This window comes from Lathyrus oleraceus, chromosome 7 (assembly GCF_024323335.1).
Source record: "Lathyrus oleraceus cultivar Zhongwan6 chromosome 7, CAAS_Psat_ZW6_1.0, whole genome shotgun sequence".
Classification (NCBI taxonomy): Eukaryota; Viridiplantae; Streptophyta; class Magnoliopsida; order Fabales; family Fabaceae; genus Lathyrus; species Lathyrus oleraceus.
Window position 1 is genome coordinate 73,232,242 of NC_066585.1, and position 11,875 is coordinate 73,244,116.

Below are 11,875 nucleotides of genomic sequence, written 5' to 3' on the forward strand. Positions count from 1 at the left end.
GCTTCACTTTAGAGTGCACTTTTTTAATAAAGCGCCCTCTAAGGTGCGCTGTCTATTCCAGTTTTTAGCGTAGTGCTATTGATATCTTGGACTCATGGAGGATCAAATATGTATAAGATTATTTAACATGAAGTATACCTTGAAATATTTGATCAAATGGTGAAGAAACTTGCTGAGGAAGTCACATAAGATACCCAGATGAATTAGGGCTTCCAAGGCAAACAAGCTTCAAACTCTTGATGATCTCTTGGTCAAAATGATATGTGAAGACCATCGAGATCCATATATGATGTCTAGAGTCAATGTGAACCATCTCTTGATTAGTCTCCTTGCATTGAGGGTCTCAAACCCTAGATATGAGCTTGATGGAGCATGGATGAACACACACACACACACACACACACACACACACACACACACACACACTACCTACAAAAGAAACAAACTATACATTGTAATATTTTTGGCATTTTAGTTAGTAAATAATGAAAAACAAAGTATGATACAATCATATATGCTTGGTGACCTCTCCCAATGCAAACCCAATGAATGAGGGGCAAGGAGGTTGCCAAGGTGTGATCCCAAAGCCAATGCATATGATGGGATAACATGAGGGATCTTAGGGTCAAAATTGGGATCTTACACCTCTGACCTCTTCAGCACCTTCACATAAGTCACCTATCTTAGAAGCTCCTCTTACTTCTGGTTCTAGGAAACTTGCCTCTTCACTCCCTCTTCCACCCTCCACACTCTCAACCACTGTTACAACATCATCCACCTCATCTTCCACACATACTATAGCTCCCAAAGCAAAATCTAAATCTCAACAACAAACAACCCTACTCCCTTCCTCATTTGAACCAACACCTTCTATACCCCTCATTTATGAACCAAACCCATCAGAACCCACAACATATAACCCCATCCCTCTTAGAACCATCACACCTTCATGTCCCTTACCTCTTTTCAACCTCCATACCACATCCATCCCCCACTTTGAAGCCTTAATGTTCAATGAACCCTTATCACCATCACTCTCCTCCACCCCTAGCTCCCCTCCTTATTATGACCTCACTTCTAACTTTGAACACTTTGGTTCAGATTACCCTGGCCCACATTGTAAGGGCAAACTGTCATACAACATACGATCATAGGTTTCGATGATGACAAATTACCACCATGGATGAATCGGCATTGTCGAATCCACCTCTACAAAACAAATGCAACATATCACCTATCATATCCTTTTCTATGTTCATCTAAACTATTATATTTCATACAACATATGTGGATAAAATGTGGTCATGACAAAATGCATGAAAACCACAAAAATATGAATTTTTGCAGATTTGCAGGGTTTGAGTCGACCGCAGGCTCGGCGCATAACATAGTGCAGTTTGTCACGGGTCAGCGCACGGAGGCTTGAGTCGACCACAGGGTCGGCGCATGAAGTTTTCAATTTCCCATGGGTCAGCGCACGCCGACCTATGGTCGACGCATACTGATGTGTTTTTCAGTTTGTCCAAAACTGCAGGCTATGCGTCGACGCATAGACCTGCTATGGTCGACCGTTCGCGCGCAAATACTGTTTTTAAGCAATTCCCACCTTGTTTGAAAAGCTGTGAAGTGGGTTGGTTGGTTTGTTACTATAAATACAAGTTCAGCTACTTGTATCAACGTAACATTTGATAAATTGATTCAAGTGTACAAAGAACAAGAAAAAGTGAAATAGGTGCCCTAGATTCTTCATCTTCATCTTCAACATCTCACAACACATCAATTACACACAACCATTTTTGAAGTGCTTTGTGATTGGTTAAAGGTGATAACGTTCGAAGCCGAGATTGGGGAATCCGGTTCGGGTTGAAGCTTGCGACAGGTTTTTTCTTGAATAAAACCTTTAGGGTTTTGTCCTCCAAGATTGGTTTGATTTTTGGGGTTTTTTGGACGAAATCTTCATCAATTTTCAGCTGAGCGAAGGTGATTGAGAAGAGGAAGTCTTCATCAATCTAGTAGCGGATTCAGTGATATTGAAGGGAAGATTTCGGGTTCGATTTGTTGTAGTTGAGATCAGCCGGGCCGAGGGTTTGAAGAACTGAGAGTTATTCAACAAAGGGGCTGGAATCGGAGGTCTATCAACAACAATCGAAGGACTTGATTCACCTTCATTCAAGGAACAAGGAGTGGAAGCAACATTCAACGTCTTGAGAATTCTGTTGTATATTTGCTTGTCAATCCTTGTATAAACTGTTATACTCAACAGGTGATATCTATTAAAGCAATCTCAATTCTAGTTTTAGAATTGAGGGCAGACGTACCCCGAAGCGAGGACGACGGGGGAACTGCCTCATCAAACATTGTCTTCTCTATTTTTCAGCATATTTGTTTTGGCTTAAAAATAAGTGATTTTTGTATAAGAACTTTTATCAAACCTTGATATTAATTGAGTAAGAAGTTAAAACTCTGTTTTTGAATCCAAAGTACAATAAGATATTGTACTAGACTAATTGGAATCACTTACTCAACAAAAATATCACTTGGAGTGTTTTTACGCACCAAGTGTTTTATAATTTGCCCAAACCAAAATTATCTTAGTTGCGTATCTAGTTTGGTTTGCTCTTTGAATCATTGGAACTAGGAATCCTAGCAAGTGAAATAAATCATTGATAGTGTGACTAGTGTAGTGATTCTTATTCTACATTATCACTAATCCATAGGCTAGATGCATATCCGGTTTTCCAATAACCATTCGTTTTAGACTATATTTTCCTCGGCCGCTTCCGCACTTAAAACAAATTTTCAAAACCAATTTTTAATTGGTAGCGCCGACTCAAATTTTAATTGGGATCTATTCAACCCCCCCCCTTCTAGATCTGTGCCATAGTCTAACAAGTGGTATCAGGAGCACCGGTTCACTCCGTGCTTCAAAATATAACTTTGATAGAAAATGGCTAACGAACCTAAAGGGGCTTATAATAGAGCTCCCGTTTTCAATGGTGAAAATTATAGTTATTGGAAAGACTGTATGCGGGTGCACATAAATTCCATAGATAGAAAAATATGGAACGTTATTCTCAATGGTCCAATTGAAATAACCATGACCAATGAGAATAATGAATTAGTGCCAAAGCCCGAAGCACAACGGACCGATGATGATGAAAGAAAATACAATTATGTTTGGAAAGCCAAAAATATCCTAATCTCCTCATTAGGTGTAGATGAATACTATCGTGTATCCCATTGTCCTACTGTTAAGGCCATGTGGGATTCACTACAAATCGCCCATGAGGTGACGAACGATGTTAAGTTGGCAAGAATCAACACACTAACACAAGAGTTTGATCTTCTTTTTATGGAGCAAGGGGAAACCATTGCTGACATGCAAAAGAGATTTACTCATCTCATCAATCGATTACATTCATTAGGTAGGCCGATTTCCAATGATGTTGCTACTAATAAGATCTTGAGATGTCTTAACAGGGAATGGCATCCGAAAGTGACCGCCATCAAAGAAGCAAATGATCTCACCGTATTAGACTTGACAATATTATTTGGCAAACTACAAGAGCACGAACAAGTACTCTTGAGCCTAGAACAACACGAAAAGAAAGAAAAGAAGGACAAAACAAAGGTGAGTGAAAAGAAATCTATAACTCTTAAGACTTCCTCCTCGAAGTCTCAAGCAAAAGAGCAAAGTGATTATTCCTCGAGCGACGAAGAAGAAGAGGACAAGAGCGAAGATATGGGGTTGTTCGTTAAACGTTACAATCGTTACGTGAGAAAGAACGGCATCCAACATTCCGAGAAGAACTTGGTAAACTTCCGGAAACAATCGAGGTACTCTAAAAATGATGACTCAAAAGGTAAAAAGACTAGAGGGTCGTGCTACACTTGTGGGAAGCCCGGTCATTACAAACCGGACTGTCCGATGAACAAGAAGACAAAGGAAAAGGAATCATCCAAATTACACAAGAAATCATCAAAGCCAAGGAGAGCATACATAGCTTGGGAAAGCGATAACGACTCCTCCGATGATGAATGTTCTAGTGATGAAGAAGAAGCTGTAAACCTATGCCTCTCTGCTCATCAAAAGAACAAAAAGAAACAGGTACGACATGCTAAATATGAAAAATCCTCTAGTATGTCTCATCATGAATTACAAGCTGCATTTGATACTTTACACTGTGAAGCTAAAGAGGCCTTTAAAAGGCTTGCCTCAAATAACCAAATTTTTATCCATTTGTAACAAAAAATTCGAGAATCCGAAAGGAAACTTGAGGCACTCAAAGCTTCTATGGTAGAAAGCACAAAAGCAGGTTGTGAGGACCTTAGAAATACGATAATTAACTATGGGTGTGATACTTGTTATATTTGGCAAGGTGAAGTAAGAAACCTAAAGACCAAACTTGACAAGGCTCTTGAGCCCAAGATTACCTTTGCAATCGATAAATCAAACTTTCAAAAAAGTATGGTTAATCCATATCAAAAATATAAATATGTTATAAAGGATGAAGATAGCAAAGGCAATCAAAATGTCAATTTCTCTTGTCTTTATTGTTGAAAGAAAGGCCACTCCATTGCTAAATGCAAGTTTAGGAGATTCTTAGTTCCTAAAGGCATTTATCAATGGATGCCCAAATGCAACCATCTCGTTACTAACTATTCAGGACCCAATAAGCCATTGGGTACCTTCTCGTGTTAATTACTTTTCCATAGGTACAATGCCTCGAGACCACCGAGAGAAGATGGGTTCTCGACAGTGGATGCTCAAGGCACATGTCAGGAGACATATCACTCTTCATTGACTTCGTGGCTAAGAAGAAAGGATATGTAACCTATGGTGACAACAACCGTGGAGAAATACCAGGTAAAGGTAGTGTAGGTAATCCTTCTTCCACTACTATTTCTGATGTATTGCTTGTCGAAGGTCTTAAACACAATCTACTTAGCATCAGTCAATTATGTGACAAAGGATACAATGTATCTTTTTCAAAAGATTGTTGCAAAATTGTACATAATGATGATAAGAAGAGTATGTTTAATGGCCTGCTGTCGCAACCTGAAAAATACAGTGCGCGAATAAACAACCGGCGAAAGAAAATGACAGAAGAGTCGCCACCGTGCGTTATTCATCCCAAAGGAGGGAAAGGAAACGCTCGAAGTAAACCTGAAAAAGGAAAGGACAAGACGGGGTCTCGCAACCAAATCTTGGGTTCGGGAGTCGGTTATGCGAAGGGAAGATATTAGCACCCCTACGCATCCGTAGTACTCTACGGGATCCACTTGTGTAGTTCTTGTCTAAAGGGTGTGGGTTTATCTAATGTGTTATTTACTAAAAAAGGGGGTTAAATAAAAATGACTCGCGCGGATGTCGCATCCACTGCATACGTATCTCATCTGAATATGAGAATCAGAGTCTTCGTAGCTCGGCTGACCTATGGGTTAAGGGTAATTGTGCTCGCTAAGACATCGTGTCTTATGCCTACGTATCTCATCTGGCCTGAGAATCAGAGCAAAACGTAGTTCGGCTAACTACGGGGTTATGGATTGGGTTTTGGACGAACGACGTCACTACGCAATCTACCGGATGCTCGACCTTTGGAGACTTACTCGCCTGTAGTATAAGGAGTTAACGTGTTGCTTTGGGTTTTAGGGTTTGGGATGCTCAAGGGCAAAAAGGCAGTCCTTGACGAAGGAACCGCGCTACCTGCAGGGATACGAACACATACAAAACAAACATGTATAAAGTAAATGTGTCAACAAGGGGCTCAGAAGTAAATAAACAAAAGAAAACAAATGCCTCCTATCGAGGTCTTCCAGCTAAGAAAGCGATAAAATGCGGAAAAGAGGTAAAAGTACCACACGGATAAAGATCCGAAGTAACAGCAATTAAAGGAGTAAGAAACCCAAGGATCTCCCAAGCTAATGCCATCAAAGAAAGGTGAGTCAGTACAGGTAATCGGAATGAACCTCCAGGGGGTATCCCACAAATAAAGTGGGAAAACCACGCAAACCATCTCTGCAAGAGTCTGTGAGCCCTCACAAAAACTCAACAAAAGGGTTAGTGAAACACGATAAGCATTTTTTTCATGGATAACAATATGGTTTCAGAAACCTCAAACCCTGTGGCATACACTCAAAAATTAAACGGTTAAACATTCAAGGCATTGTTTATACATTCATATACATATTAAACCCATGGGAGAAAAATCTAATGAAATTCATCCATCATACCTCATACATTCATATGATCCAAATTAAGAGCATAAAGGTAATGGGAATAAGGGCAAACCTGATTGGAGAGATCGGTTGAAATCAAATGGCACGGCTGGGTTTGCAAGGCAATGTTAGGGTTTGCGTGAGATGAAAGTGTGTGAGTCAGATTGAATTTTTCAGAGCTGCCTGGGGGTTGCTCTGAGTTCTCTGTCAGGTTTCTCTCCAGGTTTTGTCAAGGGTTTTGTTTCAAGGAAACCTCAGAGTATTTTGCTTCTCTTCCTTTTTCTGTCTGATCTCCCTCTTTTATAACCTGATTTTCATGGCTTCGTGGGCTCAAATGAGAGAGGTCCAAGTCCAAGTTTTTTCTATTATATTTTATTTATTTTTTTATTATTATTTTTATTTATTTATTTATTTTGTAAAAAATTATTATTATTATTTTTTTTTAAAAAAAAGTTTCTTGGATCTAATTCTGATTGATATGATGAAATGCAATATGAAATGCTAAATGAATGCATGAATGAGGAGGGCAAATTTTGGGGTGTTACACCTGCGAGTGAATAATGTCTATATGTTAGACTTGAATGAAGTATCGTTAACAAGTGACAAATGCCTTGTAACAATGAGTGAAGATTCATGGTTATGGCATAGGCGTTTAGCACATGTTAACTTTGACTTACTAAATAAAGTAGTCTCAAAAAATCTAGTCTTAGGTCTCCCCAAAATAAAGTTCACCAAGGATCACCTTTGTGATGCTTGTCAAAAAGGGAAGCAAACGAGGATCTCATTTAAATCCAAAAATATCGTTTCAACAACGAGACCTCTCGAACTTCTTCATATGGACTTATTTGGGCCGTCTAGGATTAAAAGTCTAGGAGGAAATTATTACGGTTTAATAATAGTGGACGATTTTTCTAGATTTTATTGGACTATCTTTTTAGTAAGCAAGAGCGATACGTTCGCCGCCTTTGAAAGGTTTGCTAAGCTTTCCCAAAATAAATTAAATACAAACATTGTTTCAATTAGAAGCGACCATGGGGGTGAGTTCGAAAACCATTTATTTGAAGAATATTGCGGTAACCATGGTATCGATCATAACTTCTCCGCTCCACGTACTCCTCAACAAAATGGGGCTGTGGAGCGTAAAAATCGAATTTTGGAAGAATTGGGAAGAACAATGATTAACGAAAGTGGTTTACCGAAATATTTTTGGGCTGACGCCATTAGTACGGCGTGTTATGTTTTGAATAGGGTGCTCATTCGTCCCATTCTAAATAAAACACCGTATGAGCTTTTAAAAGGGCGAAAGCCAAATGTTTCTCACTTACATGTTTTCGGTTGCAAATGTTTTGTATTAAATAATGGAAAGGAAAACTTGGGAAAATTCGATTCCAAGGCCGACGAAGGTATCTTCCTCGGATACTCTCAATCGAGTAAAGCATATAGAATATATAATAAACGATTACTTGCTGTGGAAGAGTCTGTACATGTCACTTTTGACGAATCCTATCCGAGAAACGTCGGAAAGGGTAGTGTTGTTCATGGTGCAGGTACATCTACCGAAGACATACTCAAGGGTGGCGAGCCGGGGATTGATCAACCCGACAAAGTCAAAGTTGAGGAGGATAAAGATGTACACCATGAGGAAACCGAGGTAGTGTCATACCCCGATTTTGACTCTGAATTTTTTTTTCCATCAATTGAGCCATTTGCATTTTCTCTTCATGATCACTTCACGTTTAATGATTTATACGAAGTCATTCATCTAGTAAAAACATGGAAAGAGTTGAAGAAGCCAGAAGGGTATTCTCAAATGTCATTCATAAAAAAAACATGTATTTCCATGATAACCGTGTTTGCAAAATGGTAGAGTTATTGAGGCATAACAGTTGTTTGATAGAACGTCTCACAAAAACATTATTTCATGGAACAACATGATTGTTGGGCATCTTCACAACAACACGGTTGAACAAGCCAATAAGTTGTTTGAATTAATGTTTTAAAAAAAGAAGGGGGGGGGGCAGTTTGTTTGTGGGCTTCGATAAGTACTTGCTATATGCACCAAGGGAAGTCTGAAAAGGCTAGAAAGTTGTTTGAGTTGGTTTCTGAAAACTGCTTGTTTCCCTTGATGAAAGTGTAGTTCTTGTACAAGCTATTGCAGATGCTGCACATAGGAGCAATCCTAATACTATTGTGCTATGCCATCGGGGCCCAATTTCTGGTCCAGAAGAGGCAGAACTTATATTGAAAAGAACCAAAGGAGTCCATGGTTTTTATGGGGCTTCAAGCATGGAAAGACTACCAGTTGGAACAGGCTATCACAAATACAGTCAAATAATACAAGCTAATCTCTATCCATTGAGGTTCAATATGTATGTGTGTACTTTAATCGTGTCATGTTCTGTGCGCTACATTGATAATAATGTCTGCTTGTATCTGTTAGATACCTAGGATTAAGTGATACAAATTTTGGAAATAATGATGCAAATACTGCTAGTTTTAGGTTGGTAAAGCCAGAGCCAATCGTTGATAACCAAAAAAAAAAAGAAGGATTTGGAAAGTAGTTAGATTCATTGGACGGTGTTGCTGTCAAACAAGAATTTATTCAACATTCAATTATCAAGCCATCTAATTCAACTGTTAGCAATTCAAAGTTGTTTGATTCTACAGTCAAGAAAGATCAAAAACAGTAAAGAGAACTGCTACAACTCAGTTGAGTAAAGTGTTGCCACAAATATCATAAGTTCTTCTGCTTCCATGACAGGGTCGACCGGAAGATTGTAGTAGCGCAGGAGTTAATATTGAGAAAGCATGTGAGAAAGTTTCGTCAAATCTTGAACATGTGCCTCTTTTGACAAAAGGGTTTGCTGCATACAAGTTCTGCAGGTTTTGTTGCCGTTGTGGGCCTGCTACATACAACACTGCAAGCTCTAATATAAACCAAAACCAATTTTACAGCCATAGTAAGTGAAACATAAGAAAACTAGTCCTAGTTTGAAAAGGCAACATGAAGTTGCAGCAGATTATAATATTCAAACTTTCATGTTGACCATACTTTTCCTCATCGCCTTCCTCCTCTCCATACTCATCCTCATCAGCAGTCGCATCTTGATACTGTTGATACTCTGCAACCAAATCATTCATGTTGCTCTCAGCCTCAGTGAATTCCATCTCGTCCATTCCTTCACCTGTGTACCAATGCAAGAAAGCCTTTCTCCTGAGCATAGCAGTAAACTGTTCACTCACCCTGCGGAACATTTCTTGAATTGAGGTCGAGTTTCCAATAAATGCTGAAGCCATCTTCAAACCAGTTGGGGAATACCACACATTTGTTGAGTGAGCTCAGGGACGCTGAGAGTCCTGTACTGCTGGGAGCCGCGAGAGGTCAGAGGTGCAAACCCCACCATGAAAGAGTGAAGACGAGGGAATGGGATGAGATTCACAGCAAGCTTCCTGAGACCAGAGTTCAACTGACCGGGGAACCTCAAACAGCATGTTGCACCAGACATAGTTGCTGATATCAGATGATTCAGATCACCAACTGCATCAACACAGAAAAGAAAATCAAGCACACTAAAAAAAAACACACCAAGTCTAGGAGATACGTGAGTTAACCATGGGAGCATCAAGGCTAACCCTGCTGTTGCACCAGTTCATCCCATGTCCTGCAGCACCTTGCCTTCGCTTTGCCTGCATTGTCAACAGTCCAACATAAGTCATGACATGTCAAAACCATTAAGAGACATCATATCCAAATTGGTTAACATTATGTTCAAGAGGTTCAACCGGGCATAACAAACAGCACGACATTAAACATATCTCAAGCCTTACAAACCATTTAAGACTTGTTTTACCTTGCTCAACCAAACCATCAAGCACGAAACCCGCATGAGGTAGCTTGTGAAACATGACAATAGCTTACACCAAATTCTTGCACCAGGCATATAATGGATATTCAGCAGGTTGGAAGTTGGACATGTTGTCTATTGGACATTCTACACTTGGTTTAACCAAGACCACAAGTAAGCCAATGTCAAATTGTTGCAGCCAAACCCTGATGCCATACACCACATGTTGAAGTCATTGGATGCATGACATGCCCAACATGACCACAAGACCTGCAACAAAAAGAATCGAGACAAATGAATTGTAAAGCATAATAGCCAGTAACCCAATGCCAAGTACCACTGAACCAAACATGAGGAGTCTATCAAACCAATAACCCAATGCCACTGAACCTGTAGAGAATTCCATGCTAATCCATTGTTTTGCTGCACCATTCAACTCATGACTCCTGTAACAATACTCTGAATTCACTGCAGTAACACAATTGAGTTAGCTGGAGGTTACAAGAAAGTCACTGTAGTAAAATGAGCAAATGAATTAGTAAAAATGCAAAAATCCAGAATTTCCCAATTGGGGATTAAGACAAAAGCGATTAGAAAAAGCTAAGTTCAGGTTACCATTTCCGAATCAAGCATCAAAAAGGCCAATCCCAACTGAGCGCATCAAAAGTAGTTTGCAGAAGATATTCTTTGGAATTCCAGACAACAACCCTAAACCCTAAAGCTGTGAAGATAAAAGGAGAAGGAGACGAAATCAAAGGGAGGCGGAGAGAAAAAAGGAGAGCACAACAACAAAACCCTAGAGAACAACAGAAAATCGGAGGCGGAAAATCCCAAAGGCAAACCCTAATCCCAAAAATCAAAGAACCAGTATTGGAAGAGAGGAGCCGGAAGACTTAAGCACCTGATTCGCCGTCTCATCGAAGGTGAGATTTCTGCTTGAGGTCTCTGTGAAACCGTGGATTTACGCTGTTGTTGCTTAACGTTGTTGAGTGATGGGTAAGCGAAGGGTACGCGAGAGAGAGGTCTGAGAGGCGATGTTTGAGCGGTGTTGTGAGAAAGACGAGAGTTTGAGAGAGACGCAATTGAAGGAGGGTTCTGGTGAGAGAAATGTGAGATTGAGGGAGATTGGGGACGAGGAGTCTTTTGGGTTTGTGATTACAGTGGTTTTCATTTATTTATTTTTTGGGTTTCCTTTGATTTATCCCTTTTAATTTTTTTAGTAGAACAACATTGAAACCATTAGTTTTTTTCTTACGTTTAAACTTCCTAGGTTTTTTATTTATTAAAGTTTTCATTTACTAGTGTATTAGTATAGTATTTTAGTATTCCCAATCTCACTAGCCTCTAAAAACCAACTGCCAAGCGGTTGGGATTTATTAGGATAGTCCAACAGGTTCTATTTTTTACTAGTTTCTTTATTTCATTTCTTTTTTATTTTATCCCGGTTTATATATTTAAAGTAGCATCACAATATTAAATAACCATGAGTGGCCTGGTGGAGAAGACTAGTATCATAGTCTTGAGTGGAGTGGGTTCAATGCTCATGTGTGGCATTTCCTTGGTGTTTTATTTCTTTTAGCTATTTTTACTTTCTTTTAGCATTTTCATTTCTCTTTATGTTTATGTCCTTATTATACTCATAGTTTCATTTGTTAATAATGTAAATTTAATTTCATCATTCATTCAAAACCATTTTTTAAAATTATAAAAAAATCATACTTTTCTCGATTTAATATCGAGCCCATTTTTTACACCCTTGTAAGTCGATTGCTTTTTAAGCATCGCCGTCGACCTCACATAGCTTACTCTTG

At 39.3% G+C, this 11,875-nt stretch overlaps 1 pseudogene; it reads right to left on the reverse strand.

Moving 5' to 3' along the window:
- Positions 1–8,925: 8,925 nt before the first annotated feature.
- On the reverse strand, positions 8,926–9,749 carry LOC127102105 (tubulin beta-1 chain-like; annotated as a pseudogene).
- Positions 9,750–11,875: the final 2,126 nt, after the last annotated feature.